This window comes from Rattus norvegicus, chromosome 1, assembly GCF_021556685.1.
Source record: "Rattus norvegicus strain SHRSP/BbbUtx chromosome 1, alternate assembly SHRSP_T2T, whole genome shotgun sequence".
In the NCBI taxonomy this organism is placed as follows: Eukaryota; Metazoa; Chordata; class Mammalia; order Rodentia; family Muridae; genus Rattus; species Rattus norvegicus.
This window is the reverse complement of record NC_141534.1, coordinates 94,191,807-94,208,384: the sequence shown is the minus strand read 5'-3', so window position 1 is coordinate 94,208,384 and position 16,578 is coordinate 94,191,807.

The window sequence follows — 16,578 nt, the reverse complement described above, 5'->3', positions numbered from 1 at the left end:
ACACACTTTTCTAAAAAGAGGACCCAGACTTGGTAGAACACACCCACCTGTAGTCTCAGTACTCAGAAAAACAAGGCAAGGGAATCATGAGTTTTAGGCCAGCCTGGGGTAAGTAGACTCCATCTCTAAAAATTTCAAATAAGGGCTGGAGAGGTGGCTCCGTGGTTAAGAGCACTGACTGCTCTTCCAGAGGTCCTGAGTTCAATTCCCAGCAACCATATGGTGGCTCACAACCATCTGTAATGGGATCCGATGCACTCTTCTGGTGTGTCTGAAGACAGCCACAGTGTAGTGATGTATAATAAATAAATAAATTATTTTTAAAACGCTTCAAAGAATACTAACAACAATATTAATAACAAATTTAAAGTAAAAATACAGAGAAACCTATGAAAAACAAGCAAGATAGCCGGGCCGTGGTGGCACATGCCTTTTGCCCCAGCACTCTGGAGACAGAGGCCAGCACAGCCCTGAGTTTGAGGACAGCCTGGTCTACAGAGTGAGTTCCAGGAGCTCCGGGGCTACATGGAGAAATCCTGTCTCAAAAAGAAAAAGGGAGCAAGATACATGAGAACTCACACACAGACATGCGAACACTGTATATACGTATGCATAATGAAAAAGCACCTATTCCGCTGGTCATGGAAGTGCGTGCAATCCCAGCGTCCCGGAGCTGGGAAGACTGAAGTCAAATAGCCAGGAGGTCAGGGCCAACCTGAGCTATCTGTCTCAGAAACAAAGAAGAAAGAAAAGCAGGGCTGGAGAGATGGCAGTATTTAAGAGTGGGCACTGCTCTTACAGAAGACACTAGTTTGGATTCTGGCCCTCATATTGAATGGCACAACTTTCTGTCACTTCACCTCCTGGAAATCCTGTGCTATAACCTGGAATCTGTATGCAGAAACCCACACACAAACAAATGAAGACACACATAATTGAAAATAAAATTACAGGCCTTCTTTAGAGAGAAAGGCAGGCATATACCTGTGGTAGGGCAGCGTATGCCATTAATCCTAGGCAGAGCTCTGTGAGGTTAAAGTCAGTCTACTACAGAGTGATTTCCAGGACAACCAGGGATACATAGTGAGACCATGCCTCAAAAGAAAAAAGGGGGTATGGGGGAGACATCCTCATGAAGATGGGGCAGGAAGGAGGTATAGGATGAGGAACAGTCAGAGGATGATTCGGGAGGGGAATAAAATCTGGAGTTCAAAAACTTTTTTAATTTAATTTTAAAAAAAGAAAGGAAGAAAGAAAGGAGAAGGAATGACAAACAGTAAAGATTTCCCTGGCGATTGCCCAGAAAAAGACCTAATGCTGGATGACACTGCTGGCAAAGCCATTGGAAGGCTTTCTTCATCCCGTCCTCCCTGCATCTCTAAGAGAAAGAAACACTGTGGTTGGAAGGCAGGGTTCAGAATTGGAGCACAAGCTTAGAATCCCCCAGTGAGGGGCTGGGGGCGTGGCTCAGTGGTAGAGCCCCTGCCTAGAATCCCCCAGTGAGGGGGCTGGGGGCGTGGCTCAGTGGTAGAGCCCCTGCCTAGAATCCCCCAGTGAGGGGATGGGGGCGTGGCTCAGTGGTAGAGCCCCTGTCTAGAGTCCCCCAGTGAGGAGCTGGGGGCGTGGCTCAGTGGTAGAGCCCCTGCCTAGAGTCCCCCAGTGAGGGGCTGGGGGGGGGGTGGCATGAACAAGGTCTTGAGTTCCTTCCTTCCCTTGCACCAATTCATGGGAGGGGAGGAATCTGATAATGTTATGAGGGAAGTCAGTCTCTACTTGATTCTGGTGGAGAGAAGAGTGAGCTGGGTGAGCTAACAGGGAGGCATGTCTGGGTGGCTGGCAGATTCTATTTTTGACTTGGCCGTCGTTCTAAGTGGTTCACCTTAAAATAAAACAATTTGGGTTTTTGCTGAATTTCAGGAATTACTATTTTAAGAACTTCCTGGGTTTGCTTTAACCAAGAAAGATAGTGCTTAACTCTGCTTTTTACTTTTACTTCTTTTACATTTTTATTTTATGTGCAATTATGTTTCGCTTGTATGTATATATGTATGTATGCATGCATGTATGTATGCATTATGAGGGTGTCCAATACCCTGAAACAAGAGTTAAAGAGAGTTGTGAGTAGCCATGTGGGTGCTGGGAACTGAACCTGGTCCCCTGGAGGAGTGGTCGGTGTCTTTACCACTAAACCATCTCTCCAGACCTGCGACTTGTTTGTTTTAAAAATGAAGATTTTTTTTTTCTTGAGTCAGGATCTCATAAACGACCTCAGGCTAATCTGGAACTCACTACGTAGTCCAGGCTAGTCTCTAACTTGCAGCAAATCTCCTGCCTCAGCCTGGCAAGTGCTGGGATTACAGGTGTGAGCCACCACACCTGGTAAAGGGTTTTACCACATGAAACCAGTTTCTAACAGATCGGAAGCAGGGATGTGCTGCTAGGAACCGCTCTTCACTGTCAGCCATCTCTCCAGCCTACCGTGCAGCTTGGAATTACAAGGCAGGCTGTTTACTTTCTTGAGCTTCTCACATCCCACCCGTCTCAAAATGGCTTCTTTCCTTTTCTTTTTTTTTCTTTTTAAAAGATTTATTTCATGTATATAAGTACACTGTAGGGCTGGAGAGATGGCTCAGCGGTTAAGAGCACTGACTGCTCTTCCAAAGGTCCTGAGTTCAAATCCCAGCAACCACATGGTGGCTCACAACCATCTGTAATGGAGTCTGATGCCCTCTTCTGGACCTGTGGAAGAGCAGTCAGTGCTCTTAACCGCTGAGCCATCTCTCCAGCCCACATGATTTCTTTTCATCTTGTGTCTGAAAAATTGCCATGTGTGTATATTGCACATTTTCCTTATCCGTTCCTCCTATGACAGGCGTGCTGGGTGGCTCCATAGTTTGACTTTTGTGAAGAGTACGTACTCCTGTGCCCTCATCATCCTCCAACCTCAGCATGGTTGTTCTCCCTCTCCTTCCCTCCCTTCCTCTCCCTCCCCCTATCTAATCCCCCTCCCCCTCACCTCTTCTCCCTCCCCTTCTCCCTCTCCCTCCCTCCCCCACTTCTCTGCACTCATCCTCTTTTGCCAGGGTCTCATTTATCTCAAACAAGCATCCAGCTGGCTATGTTGCCTAGGATGACTTTGATCTGCTGATCCTCCTGCCTCCACCCCAGGGAGTACTGAGATCCCCATGCCTACTAGGAAAAAAAAAAAAAAACACTTTTCATGCCACCTCTCTCCTTCCTGCCCTCCCTGACTCTTGCTGTCTTGCCTCTTCCTGTCCTCCTCAGAACATCCCTCAGGGTTAACCCACCCAAGGCTCCCCATTATGCAGAGTTGTCTCAGAAAGTCTGAGGTCTCCTCAGGTCACTGTCCTCAGACTCGCTCTCCAGTAAAGTACTGAAACAAAGGCTGGAGGTGTGGCTTTGTGCATGAGCCCTTTCCTGGCATGCACAAGACGGCCCCCAGGGCCCACAGTAGCAAAGAGCCCTCAGAATCTGCAGGACACCCTGCAAAGGGAAACCCAGAAGCATCAGCCGAGATGCAGCCAAGGTCTGGGCTGCTTACGTCCTTGTGCCAAACTAGGCTGCAATTCGTATGTGATGTGGACAGAGCTGGGCCTACTCCCACAGTCCCTGTGTCAAATCATAGCACCCTGTCCAGGTTAAATTAGTGTCTGAAATTACAGCCTTGGGGGCTGTGTTCGTCTGCCCCGTCTGCTGTGCTGCAGCCCCACAGACTGGGTGGCTTCCTCAGCAGAAAGGCATTCTCTCACAGTTCTGAAGTAGACAATCAAGGGGTCCTCAGGCTTGATGGCCCCTAGAGCTTCTCCTAGGACTGTAGATGGCTGTGTCACTGTTCCTTGGACAGACTCCTCCCTGCAGAACCTTGGCTATGTTGTGAGTTAACAGCCAGCCTAGGCAACTTTTAGGCTTACCCTGTCACAAATGAAGATATTTTAAAAGCAGTTGGAAATGAAATCAGTAGCTTTTGTTCTACTCATTTGAAAGCAAACATACTAAATCTCCAGGGGATGTGGTCGAATGTTGCACAGACACATGAATACATATTAATATTTATGTTTAATATCAATAATGATGAACATAGCTGGGCATGGTGGTGCACACCTTTAATCTCAGCCCTGGGAGGCAGAGGCAGGTCAATCCTTGACTTCAAGGCCAGCCTGGTCTACAGAGGGAGTTCCAGGACAGCCAGGGCTACACAGAGAAACTCAGTCTCAAAAAATAAATAGATATTTGTGGGGTGTGTGTGTGTGTGTGTGTGTGTGTGTGTGTGTGTGGCCCAGGCACTGATGAATATATAAGAACTGATTTTTTTTTTTGAGACAGGGTTTCTCTGTGTAGCTCTGGCTGTCCTGGAACTCCCTCTGTAGACCAGGCTTGCCTCAAACTCATAAAGATTCATCTGCCTCTGCCTCCTGAGTACTGGAATTCAAGGCCAGAATTCCAAAAATTAAACAACACAGCCACAATCCCACTCATCAATGAATGGACCACTGAAATAAACAGACAATTCTGAAATGGAGAAACACAAATGACTGAAAATAGTTTCCAGATGTTCGACATCCTTAGGCATCTGGGAAATGCAAATATAAACCACATCAGGATTCTGTGGGACCTCAGTCAAAAGAGTTATGACAAAGGACCACAAAAACAACAAATGCCCATGATGCTGTGGGAATTAAAAGGCCCTGGAGAGGGGGAAATGACATGACCTAAGTCGTTGTGAAGAAATAAAAAAGTAATTTTAATAAACTAATAATAAAAAACCAGAGAAAATGATTGTTAATGTGGAAAAGTTGGGTTTGAATTTTTGTTTTATTTTGTTTTGCTTTATGTTTTGTTGTTGTTGTAATGTAGGGGGAGAATACTGATGGACTCTGGGGTAGCCCATGCTAGCCTCACACTCACAATGCAGCTAAGGAATTTGAACCTGGGTATTTGTGATGAAAGGTAGGAGTTTCAAGGTTGCCCCCCTAGACAAAAGTTTAGAGCAGAAGAAAAAAACTGGTCAGGCCCTGGAACTGCAATTATGCCAGCCGGTTCAGCAACTCTCTCCCAGGAACTAGCTGACCATAAAGTTAGATTAAAATCTTGAAGAACGGGGCTGGAGATTTAGCTCAGTGGTAGAGCACTTGCCTAGCAAGTGCAAGGCCCTGGGTTCGGTCCCCAGCTCCGAAAAAAAAGAACCAAAAAAAAAAATCTTGAAGAACAATCTTGAGAAACAGAAAGCTTCTCCCAGGAGCTGGCAGACCATAAAGTTAAACAATCTTGAGAAACAAGGAGTTTCTCCTTGTGATTTTTCACTGGTATTCTCGATATTTTCCAATGATGCCATCCCTTCCCCCATAGGTTGTGGTTTCTGTGGTTTTTTCCTTTAAATACCCCTTCTCCCTGCCACTCAGGGTCGAAATCCTCTGCCCCTGTGTGGGATACAAGTTTCAATCCCAGTGCACTATCAATGAACCTCATGTTTTTACAGCAAGGACAGTCTCTCATGAGTTCTTGGATGGTCATGTCATCCCAAGACGTGAGTGAGGGTCTTCGCGCTCTTGGGGTCTTTCATTTGGGCGCTCGTTCAGGATCGGCGACCACCCTCATCTCCAAAGACCCACTTGGAGGTGAGATAGCGTCTGTGTCTTTGTGTTGTGTCTTTGTGTATCCGTGCTGGCTAAACTCTGGGTCTGTATTTGCTCACGAGTTCTGGTTTTGCAGTCGCTCTCCTCTCAGGTAGAGTAGGAAGCTCACGTCTCAGGAGAGACGGCGGGTGTGAGTGGTAGATGTGCCAGGGGATCACCAACTGTGTTGCACTGGGAGACGTCCCAGGACATCTGGGGGGAACCCCAGGGATGCCTGAGAGATTCCCGTCTGGGTACCAGTGAGGATACGGTAGTTCTGTAGTTCTCCTGGATTGGAGAAATCTACATGCCCTTCCAGCCATCTGTATTTCCAGGGTGGTCTTTGTGTGTCTTAGGTCTTTGTTTTGTGTTCCTTGTGACTTTGATGATGGGACTCCTCTGAGTTTGATTTTAGCCCACTGGACTGAAGTTAGGGCTAGAGCACACAACTTATCAGTTGAGATTAAGAAGGGTCCATGGCGGACTTTTGCTCCTCAGAGTGGCCAACATTTGATGTCAGCTGGCCTCCAGAGGGTACCTTTGACTTAACCATTATTTTTGATCTGCTCTCCTTCATCTGTCTTTGGTGTCCCCCTGGGAAGGAGGAGTAAAGTGGAATCCACTCCCCTTCATCTGTCTTTGGTGAGGTCACCGAAGCACCTGTCTGAATCAGTTCACTTTTTTTTTTTTAAAGAAGACTTATTTATTTATTTTATGTATATGAGTACACTGTAGCTATCTTCTGACACACAGAAGAGGGCATCAGATCCCATTACAAATGGTTGTGAGCCACCATGTGGTTGCTGGGATTTGAACTCAGGACCTCTGGAAGAGCAGTCGGTGCTCTTAATCACTGAGCCATCTCTCCAGCCTGAATCAGTTCAGTTTTGTGGTGATCTCGCAGTGGCCGCTTGCTTTTTGTTTTTGTGCACACTTCTGTTTTTTTGTTTTTTTGGTTTTGTTTTTTGTTTTTTGTTTTTCTTTTTCTTTGGAGCTGGGGACTGAACCCAGGGCCTTGCGCTTGCCAGGCAAGTGCTCTACCACTGAGCTAAATCCCCAACCCCCACACTTCTGTTCTTTGTCTGTTAATCTTTTGATTGTCTTTCTATGTGACTGAATGCTATGTGTCTTCTTCGACGGACCTCTACTTTCTGAACTCTCTTCTTGTTTTCTCACCATCTCACTTAAAATGCTTGTTAGTGGGGTTGGGGATTTAGCTCAGTGGTAGAGCACTTGCCTAGCAAGCACAAAGCCCTGGCTTCAGTCCTCAACTCCAAAAAAAAAAAAATATGCTTCTTAGTAGCTGTTACAGGTCCTCTTTAACACTGAGGAAATACAGAATCCTACTAGAGGCCAACAAGAATGTTCCAGACACAGATGGAAGGCCCTCACTTCTGCCTGTTGACATCAATACTCCTGAAGGTAGGGGATACTACAAGTCTTTCGTCAGGCTCCAATGGTGGGTCTCTGAGGGGCTGGAAAACGCCTCACCAATTTGGCTAAGGTAAGAAAAAGTTATGAAGAAAAATTTGCAGAAACTTGAGGGGTTAAGCTAAGTTGCTGAGAGAGTTAATATAAGTTACAGAGAAAGTAAGGTTGAAGTGCAGTTCAGGGAAAAAAAAACAGCAAGAAGCTAGGGAAGAAAAGAGACAGAAAGAAGAAAAAGCTAGAGAACTAAAGAGAGATGCAAGGCAAGAGAGGAACTTATACTGGCCACAGTAGTTAGAGAGACTAGGACGACAGTACCTGGCAACAGAAGAGACTTCCTGGCTACAGATCAGAGTGCCTATTATAAGGAAAAGGGGCACTAGGTCAGGGACTGCCCCAGGATAGAGGGGAAGCCCACCCAGTGTTTTGTGGATACAGGGACCCAACACTCTGTGCTCCTACACCCCAGTGGGCCAGTGTCCATCAAAGACCTTGGGTACAGGGGGCTACTGGCAACAAGCAATACTTATGGACTACCTGACGAACATTGGACCTTGGCGTGGGCCAGGTAACCCACTAGTTCATGGTCATCCCTGACTGCCCGCATCCCTTGCTCATGAGAAATTTGCTCTCCAAAATGGCTTGTGTGGGCTGAAATGGTTGGGTGAGGCCATGTGTATACATATCTACAGACTGTGTATGTGGAGCTTAAGACCTGTCTCAGTGCACCAGTACCTGATGCTGGGAGATGTGTGGCTTAGTGCTGTTCTGCCTGGAACACACCGTTCCTGCCTGCCGGGCACTAACAATTACCACCCAATCCAGGACTTAAACTGGGGTAGAGTGGCTGATGTTTGCCTTTGAATAAAATGTCCCAGAGGATGGGACCACTGGTCAGCTGTCATGGACTAGATTCTCCACCAGTTGGGGGCAATCTGGTCACCTTGCTGCCCAATCCTGACCTGGAGCCACCACAGTACAAGTGTCAAGTACTGGCAGAAGCCCATGGGTGGAGGGAAGACCTCCACAACTGACTGATTGACCCCTGCTGAAAGCCGAGGCTACCTTGTCTACAGACAGGAACAGTTCTCTTCATGAAGGTCAGAAATGAGTGGGTGCTGTCATGGTGGACAACACAAATGTCATCTGGGATGGACAAACCTCTACCCCCTACACATTAGTGCTGCAGATGCCTTTGCCATCTCTTGGATGCCCTGATGAAGCCAGCAACTGTGAGTATTATTCATTGCTCTGGATATCAGAAGGAAGAGATTCAGTGACATGGGCAGTAACAAAGCAGATAAAGTGGCTCGGGAAATGGCTATGCAGGAGCCTATCCTGGTTGGAGGCCTGCAAGAGACAGCCACTAGGAACTGGGATCGGACTAAGGGATGGCCTCACTTAGAATGTACAATAGAAGAAAAGACCAAAATTGCTTAGAAGAGGAAGGACAATGACACTTGAGAGAAAGCTATACTCCCCAGAGAACTAACAAAAGACTCACTTTGCCAAATACACAGATGGACTCATTTAAGGGATAAGAAGCTTAATCAAGTAATTAAGATATATGTAATAGACTTTAAGATTTTAGCCAGAGAGAGAGTAGAAAAGTATAAGGTATGTCAGCAAGTAAATGTTTAACAAGCAAACAGGGCAAAAAGACCTAAAAAGTTTAGTGAAAAGTTGAAGTAAACTTCACTGAAAAAATATGGTTACAAGGATCTCCTAGTGCTTATAGGTACCTTTTCAGAAATAGATAGAAGCTTTTCTCACCAAGCAAGAGACAGCCTCTGTAGTTATCAAGAAGATACTGGAAGAAATCTTTCCCCAGTTTGGAGTTCCCAAGGTAATCAGGTCAGATAATGGCCCTGCTTTCATTGCCAAGGTAAGCCAGGTGTGGCCAAGTATTTAAAGGTCAATTAAAAATTACATTATATCTACAGACCTCAATGTTCAGGACAGGTAGAGTAAATAAATAGAACTCTAAAAGAGACCCTGACCAAATTGACCAAGAAGACTTTCCATGGCACTCCTTCCCTCTTGCTCTCTTCAGAGCAAGAAATATCCCTTCCAGATTCAGCCTTACCCCCTTTGCGATCTTATATGGGGCCTTAGCTCCTCTGAGTATATTAGATGATGTTATTAAACCAACATGTCATAGTAATAATGATTTGTATGCCAGGCTAAAAGAACTACAGGTGTCACAGAAAGAAATCTGGTCACAGCTGACAGCAGACTATACCCCTTTTGAGAGATCTCACAAGTTCCAGGTTGGAGACTCGGATACATACGACAACACCGAGCCCAGGCACCGAGCCTCGCTGTAAAGGATGGTACCTGGTGCTGCTGACCACCCGGACAGCTGTCAAGTCTCAGCCCTCACCAGCCTCGTACTAGCTGTTGGGGCTGAGAGCTGGGATCTTCAAAAATCTCCCTAGACATGCACGTCAAATAAGTGGATACATCAGAGACATGACTGGGAGGTTGCTGTAATGCTCACTTGAGGTGTGTGCTTTAGAAACAAGAATTTCATGTTTGCCCTGGACTCCATTGAGATAGGTCCCCCAATCGCAGGTGTGGGGGTAGGCTTCATTTCTATTGTAAATGATGTAACATCCCCTTACTATGAAGACATTGCATATGTTAGTACTCCTAACACTTCTTGGGACTGTGCCTCAGGGATCACAACCTGTATAAGTTTAGAAGTTCTAAAAGGCAGTCATGACTTTTGTGTGTAGGTTCAGATAGTGTCCAGATTAGAATCCTGATGCTAAAGACTTAGTAAGACACAAAAGAGAGTTGAGAATTACTCTGACAATTATCTTAGGGCTGAGTTTAGGTGCCGCAAGGGCAGCTACAAGGATATCTGCTGTTGCCCTACAACACAAAGCTTATGGAGAATTCAGGGCTGCCATTGACTTAGATATAAAAAGAGTAAAAAAGACTTTTTTAGCTGACCTACAAGAATCCCTAACCTCCCTCTCAGAGGTAGTCCTTCAGAATAGGAGAAGATTAGACCTGATATTCCTTAAAGAAGGAGGTCTGTGTACTACACTAAAGGAAGAATGTTGCCTCTATGTAGACCATTCAGGAATAATTAAAGACTACATGAGTAAACTTAGAGAAAGGTTAGACAAAAGACAGAGAGACAGGGGCTGGGGATTTAGCTCAGTGGTAGAGTGCTTACCTAGGAAGCGCAAGGCCCTGGGTTTGCTCCAAAATAAAGAACAAAAAAAAAAAAAAAAAGACAGAGAGACAGAGAAGGGCATCAGGGATGGTTCAAGAGCTGGTTTAGTAGTCTCTTTGGATGACTACTCTGATATCTTCCCTTATGGGACCCTTCTTAATTTTGCTTCTGTTTCTGATTATAGGTCCATGTGTGTTAAATAAACTAGTTACCGTCATTAGAAAAAGAGTAAGTGCTGTTCAGATTTTGATATTATGCCACCAATATAGTGCTTTACAAGGTCAAAAAAACCAATATTATAAAGATACTGAAATTTAGTTCTAGGATTAGAACTAGCCAATAGAAGAAGTGGGGAATGAAAGGTAGAAGTTTTAAGGTTGCCTCCCTAGACAAAAGTTTAGAGCAGAAGAAGGAAACTGGTCAAGCCCTGGAACTGTAATTACACCAGCTGGTTTGGCAACTCTCTCCCAAGTACTAACTGACCATAAAGTTAGATTAAAATCTTAAAGAACAATATTGAGAAACAGAAAGCTTCTCCCAGAAACTGGCAGACCATACAGTTAAACAATCTTGAGAAACAGGGAGTGTCTCCTTGTGATTTTTCACTGGTATTCTCGACATTTTCCAATGACACCACCCCTACCCCCTTAGGTTGTGGTTTCTGTCGTTTTTTCCTTTAAATACCCCTTCTTCCAGCCACTCGGGGTTGAACTCCTCTGCCCCTGTGTGGGATACGAGTCTGGACCCCAGTCCGCTGGTTCCTATCAATAAACCTCATGTAAATTACAGCAAGGACAGTCTTACGTGAGTTCTTGGGGTGTCGCGTCATCCCGAGTCTTGAGTGAGGGTCTCCCCACTCCTGGGGACTTTCAGGATGTGAACCTGTTTAGAAGTAATTCTTTAGGGTGATTCCAATCTCAGTTTGTCAGGATACCAGCAGTTTAGTAGTGTTGGGATAGCAAACATGAATCAGCAGCAGTGGCATGATCCAGCAGAAACCACCAGGCCTCCACTGAATCAGCATGTGTCAGCATGAATGACCAAGACTAGCCAGGATGCCAGGAATTCCCTGACTCTCTAAGCAAAGTAAAGATCAGCAAAGATGAAAACTTAGACCAAAGAAGCGTTGCAAAGCTAGCTAAGCAAGTGTGCTATCATTGTCTGTTGAGTCCCATTTATACTTTCTCCAAACATCCCACATGCTCACACAGGGTGAGTCTGTCTTAGCAAAACACCATGTGAGTCTGTATGACCTGACATATCCAGAAACTTCCACTTCAGAGAACTTCCTGCCTCTGTCACCCACGTTGCTAGGATTAAAGGCATGCCCCAAGCCTGGCTGAACATCCGACCCTCCTGTCTCTACTTACCAAGTGCTGGGATGACAACCGTGTGCCACCATGCCAAGTTTGAGAGATGATTTTATTTTTGAATCTCTCCCTGCAGCAACATGAGCTGGAGGGACTGATACTATATGAGTTGAAGTAAGAATGTACGATGGAAATCCTTAACCAACCTGAAGAAAACTGAGGTCCACTACAAACCAAGGAGACCATTGGACGGGAAAAACAGAGAGAAATTTGCTTAAAAGCCCTAAATTAGAAGATGTGCCTACCCTAATCCTGTGATCGCCAAGATCCCACAGAACCTTCAAACCACATCGTAAGCTTGAGTTGCGACCAACCTGAGAGCTTCTAAATGGGCGCCCGTAGTTGGGCTGCCAAATTGCAACAATTGGCTTGGGATATTTTAGAATATCATTTGTGTAACTAGCTAAAATTAAAAAACTTGTGGCAAACTAATTAAATGCCCCCCCCCTCTCTCTGACAAGGTTTCTCCGTGTAGTCCTGGGTTTCCTGGAACTCACTCTGTAGATCTGGCTGGCTTCAAACTCATACAGAGATCTGCCTGTCTCTGCCTCCCAAGTGCTGGGATTAAAAGTGTGGGCCACCACAGACTTCCATGCTTGTATCTCTTAACACCTGACAGCAGAAGGCAGGAGGATTTGTAGGCATTAAAGGTAGTCCTTTGCTACAAAGTGAGTTCAAGGCCAACCTGGCCTACACAACACTGTCTCATGAACTTCTCCAAAAGTATAAAGGGGGAAAAAGTACAAATAGAGGCATAGCAGTAAATACAAAATCAGAGATACAATAGGTATTTTTCTAGGAAACCATTCAGGCCTGGGAAACTGCTGCCTGTCTAGCCCGACATTTTATGCTGTTACAATTGTTGGAAGGAAACGTCCTCATGTGCTGTTACTAGAAAGCTTTCTCGTGTTCCAGTTGGTTGCTGTGGTGTCCTTGGAAACCAATCACAATCCCAGCTGAGGTCAGTCAGAGCTGCTTTGTACAGTTGGCCACAATAAACTTGGACCTGAGCCCTCCCTGGGAGCTGGCACCCTACTTGGTAGGAAAAGACCTATACATGGGTAACGGACATCCCAGTTGACAAGTTGGAACATGAATGTTCGGCAAGTCCCACCACACTTGAATACCTCAACCATTGAGGACAGGATAAGTGTCGAACGAAGACATGTTCCTCAGGAAGTCCCCTATCCCCAAATCCGGATTGGTGGAATAACTTGGCACAGATGTTTCTGGCTTAAAAGCTCCGGAGGATTCTGCTCAGGATCCTGGGGCAGATGCTCATTAATTCTCCCTATCTGACTGAGATTGGTGTGCGTATGGTTTGAGGGGTGACTCCTGGACCGCAACAGAAACTACAAATTAAAACAATTTGTTCCGAGAGAAAGAAATACATCTGAATAAATTGATAGCCACAGGTGGAGTTGGAATTGTAGGCAAAGACCTACCGGAAAGGTATGAAAAGTTCAGCTACACAGAAATGAAGACTATGGGCCAGTTCCGTTTATTAGAAGGTATAGAGAGAAGGCTTAGTGTTTAAGAACAGTTGCTGCTCTCTTAGAGGACCTAGGCCTGGTTCCTAGCACCCTACCAGGCTACTAACAGTCATATGCGATTACAGTTCCAAGAGATCTAACATCCTCTTCTGACTTCCATGGACATCAGGCACATCTGTGAAGCACATGCATATATGCAGAAAAATCCTCACACACATAAAACAAATGTGCGAAACACCACAGAGTAAAATGTCAGTACATCAAATCCAGTGATGATGGAGAGAGGAGACTGATTCAGATTCAACAGATCAAAGCCATAAACCACAGAAATAATAGGTTAAAAGCTCCTAAAATGTAAACATCACTGACTGTGCTGGCTAGTGCCATGCCAACTTGACGCGAGCTATAGTTACCTGGAAAGAGGAACCTCAGTTGAGAAAATGCCTCCATACGATCTAGCTGTAAGTGCATGCCTTTAATCTCAGCATTCGGGAGGCAGAGGCAGCCAGATCTCTGAATTGGAGGCCAGCCTGGTCTACAGAGCAGTTCTAGGATAGCCAGGGCTACACAGAGAAACCCTGCCCACCCATCTCCAAAAAAAAGAAAGAAAAGAAAAAGGAAAAAATAAATGAAAAATAAAAATAAAAAGAGATCAGTCTGAGCAAACCATGAGGAGCAAGCCAGTAAGCAGCACCCCTCCATGGCCTCTGCATCAGCTCCTGCCTCTGAGTTCCAGCCCTGTTTGAGTTTCTGCCTGGCTTCCTTCAGTGATGGACTACAGTGTGGAAGTGTGAGCACAATAAACTCTTTTCATCACAATTTGCTTTGGATCATGGCGTTTTGCTGCAGCAATAAAAACCCTAACTAAGACAATCTTCTCAACTAAAAAAGAAAAAACCCAGGGACTGGGGATTTAGTTCGGCGGTAGAGCATTTGCCTAGCAAGTGCACGGCCCTGGGTTCGGTCCCCAGCTCCAGAAAAAAGAAAAGGAAAAAAAAAAAAAAAGAATAAAGCATCGGTTCTCAACTTGTGGGTCTTGACCCCCTTGACAAACCCCTATCTCCAAAAATATTTACAACATGATTTAAACAGTAGCAAAATTACAGTTATGAAATAGCAACGAAAATAATTTTATCACTGGGAGTCACCACAATGTGAGTAACCGTATTAAAGGGTTATGACACTAGGAAGGCTGAGAACCACTGGAATAGAGCCTAATAAATTAAACAAAGAAAGACTGGGGTGGAGCTTGATGGCTGAACACCTACCTAACTGTACCCCACTAGTGAGGGGCTGGGGGCGTGGCTCAGTGGTACAGCCCCTGCCTAGAATCCCCCAGTGAGGGGCTGGGGGCGTGGCTCAGTGGTAGAGCCCCTGCCTAGAATCCCCCAGTGAGGGGCTGGGGGCGTGGCTCAGTGGTAGAGCCCCTGCCTAGAATCCCCCAGTGAGGGGCTGGAGGTGGTACTCAACAATAAAGCACTTGCCTAGAACTCATCAGAGAGGGTTGGGACTTGGTTCAGTAACAGAGCAAAGGAGATCTGTGGGATTGATTAATCCTATCCCTGTCCACCCTATCCTCATAAAAACATCTGTGGTGGTTTGAATATGGTTGGCCCAGAGAGTGGCACTGTTAGGAGGTGTTGGAGGAAGTGTGTCACTGAGTGGGTGGGTTTTGAGACATTCCTCCTAGCTTCCTGAGGATGTTGAGTCTTCCCCTACCAGTCTTCAAACCAGAACTTTCAGCTTCTCCAGCACCATGCCTGTCTGGACACTGCCATGCTTCCTGCCGTGATGATAATGGACTGAACCTCAGAGACTATAAACCAGCCCTAATTTTGTCCTTCATAAGAGTTGTCTTGGTAATGATGTCTCTTCACAGCAATGAAGACCCTAAGACCGCATCCGCTGAGAGCTAAAGCCAGGCAAAGTTTCTTTCCTCACTCAAGGCTAGGTTCCTGTTTGGAGAGAGCCTGTTCCAACCACCTACATGTTTAATTGACACTGAGTCATTCCTAAGGGGTTAACAAACAGACTAAAAATGTCAGCCTAACCCAAGCATGTCGGTTATTGTCCAATTTTCAGTAAGAAGTTAATGTCTTAAAGCATCATGGGCAAACACCTCACAGTTAAGGGCAAGTCTTAGTAATAAAAGATTTGTAGTGGGGCATGGCGGCCGAAACTTTAATCTCAGCAGAAGGTAGAAATAGGCAGATATCTTTAGTTTGAGGCCAGCCTGGTATACACAGCAATTTCCAGGCTAGCCAGGGCTCGCTCTCTCTCTCTCTCTCTCTCTCTCTCTCTCTCTCTCTCTCTCTCTCTCTCTCTCCCTCTCCCTCTCCCTCCCCCTCCCCCTCCCCCTCTCCCTCCCCCTCTCCTCCTTTGTGTGTGTGTGTGTGTGTGTCCACACAAATACATTCAATGCTAACCAAACTGCACATGTAGAAGTTAAGAAGACAAGTTGCAAGAGTCAGTTCTCTTTCCACAAATTCTGGGGGTCAAACTTCAGTTTGGCCATCTCATCAGTAACAAGCATTCTTGATAGACCCCTAGTTTCCCTAAGTGGAGACCAGGAGACTTGTTAGTCAGCTACAGGAGTCATATCCGTTCCCGTGACCCTTCAGCGTCAGTGTCTCAGAGTCTGGCTATGAGAGTCCATAAAATTCTTCTCTTCCCTCCTCTCTCCAGAGTCTCAGACCATTTAGGAGCATCAAACTGGAAAGACCCAGAATTCTACCCCTTAATGTTTATACTTCTTGAACAGGCCACTGACATTACACACGACTCATTTTCTGCGTTCTATATATGGAAAGGCAGCATTTACAAACATGGTGTTGAGGAAAAGTTTGAAAAATATATAGGCAGGTAGAGGCAGAAATGGCCTTCCTGTCAGGGTTGTTTTCCTTTCTTATGAGAAAGGTTGGAAGGACAAATGTTAGGCAAAATGTTAAGATGCTGAACACAGAGCTCTTGTAAGGACTCCCAACTCAATGATAGGTCAGCCTGACTCAATAAAGCTACACACACACACACACACACACACACACACACACACACACACACAATTTAAAAATAAAACCAGTGGCAGTGTTTTGGGTTTTTTTGTGTGTGTGTTTTTTTTAATTTATTTTAAACTGCTTTTGACTCTTGCTTTGCCATTTATAATTTAGCAATCTTGAATAAAGAGACTTCGTTTCTCTGGGTCACCTGTCATCTGAGCAAAGCCTCCACCGCAACCCCCCCTTCCGCCCCCCCCCCCAACTGAAGCTCATTATAGGAGGCAGAAGAGTTTGAACAACTTCTGACTGCAGTTGCCAGTGATCCCAGAGCTGGTGACTCAAGCAAATGTGGCTATGAATTCTCCGAGACAGTACACTTCACCCTCCAGCTTGCCCCTGCGCATAGAGGACGCACAAGCCTGTGCCCTAACTTGCACCAGTCACCCATTGCTTTCTGAAGCAGGTGGTTTC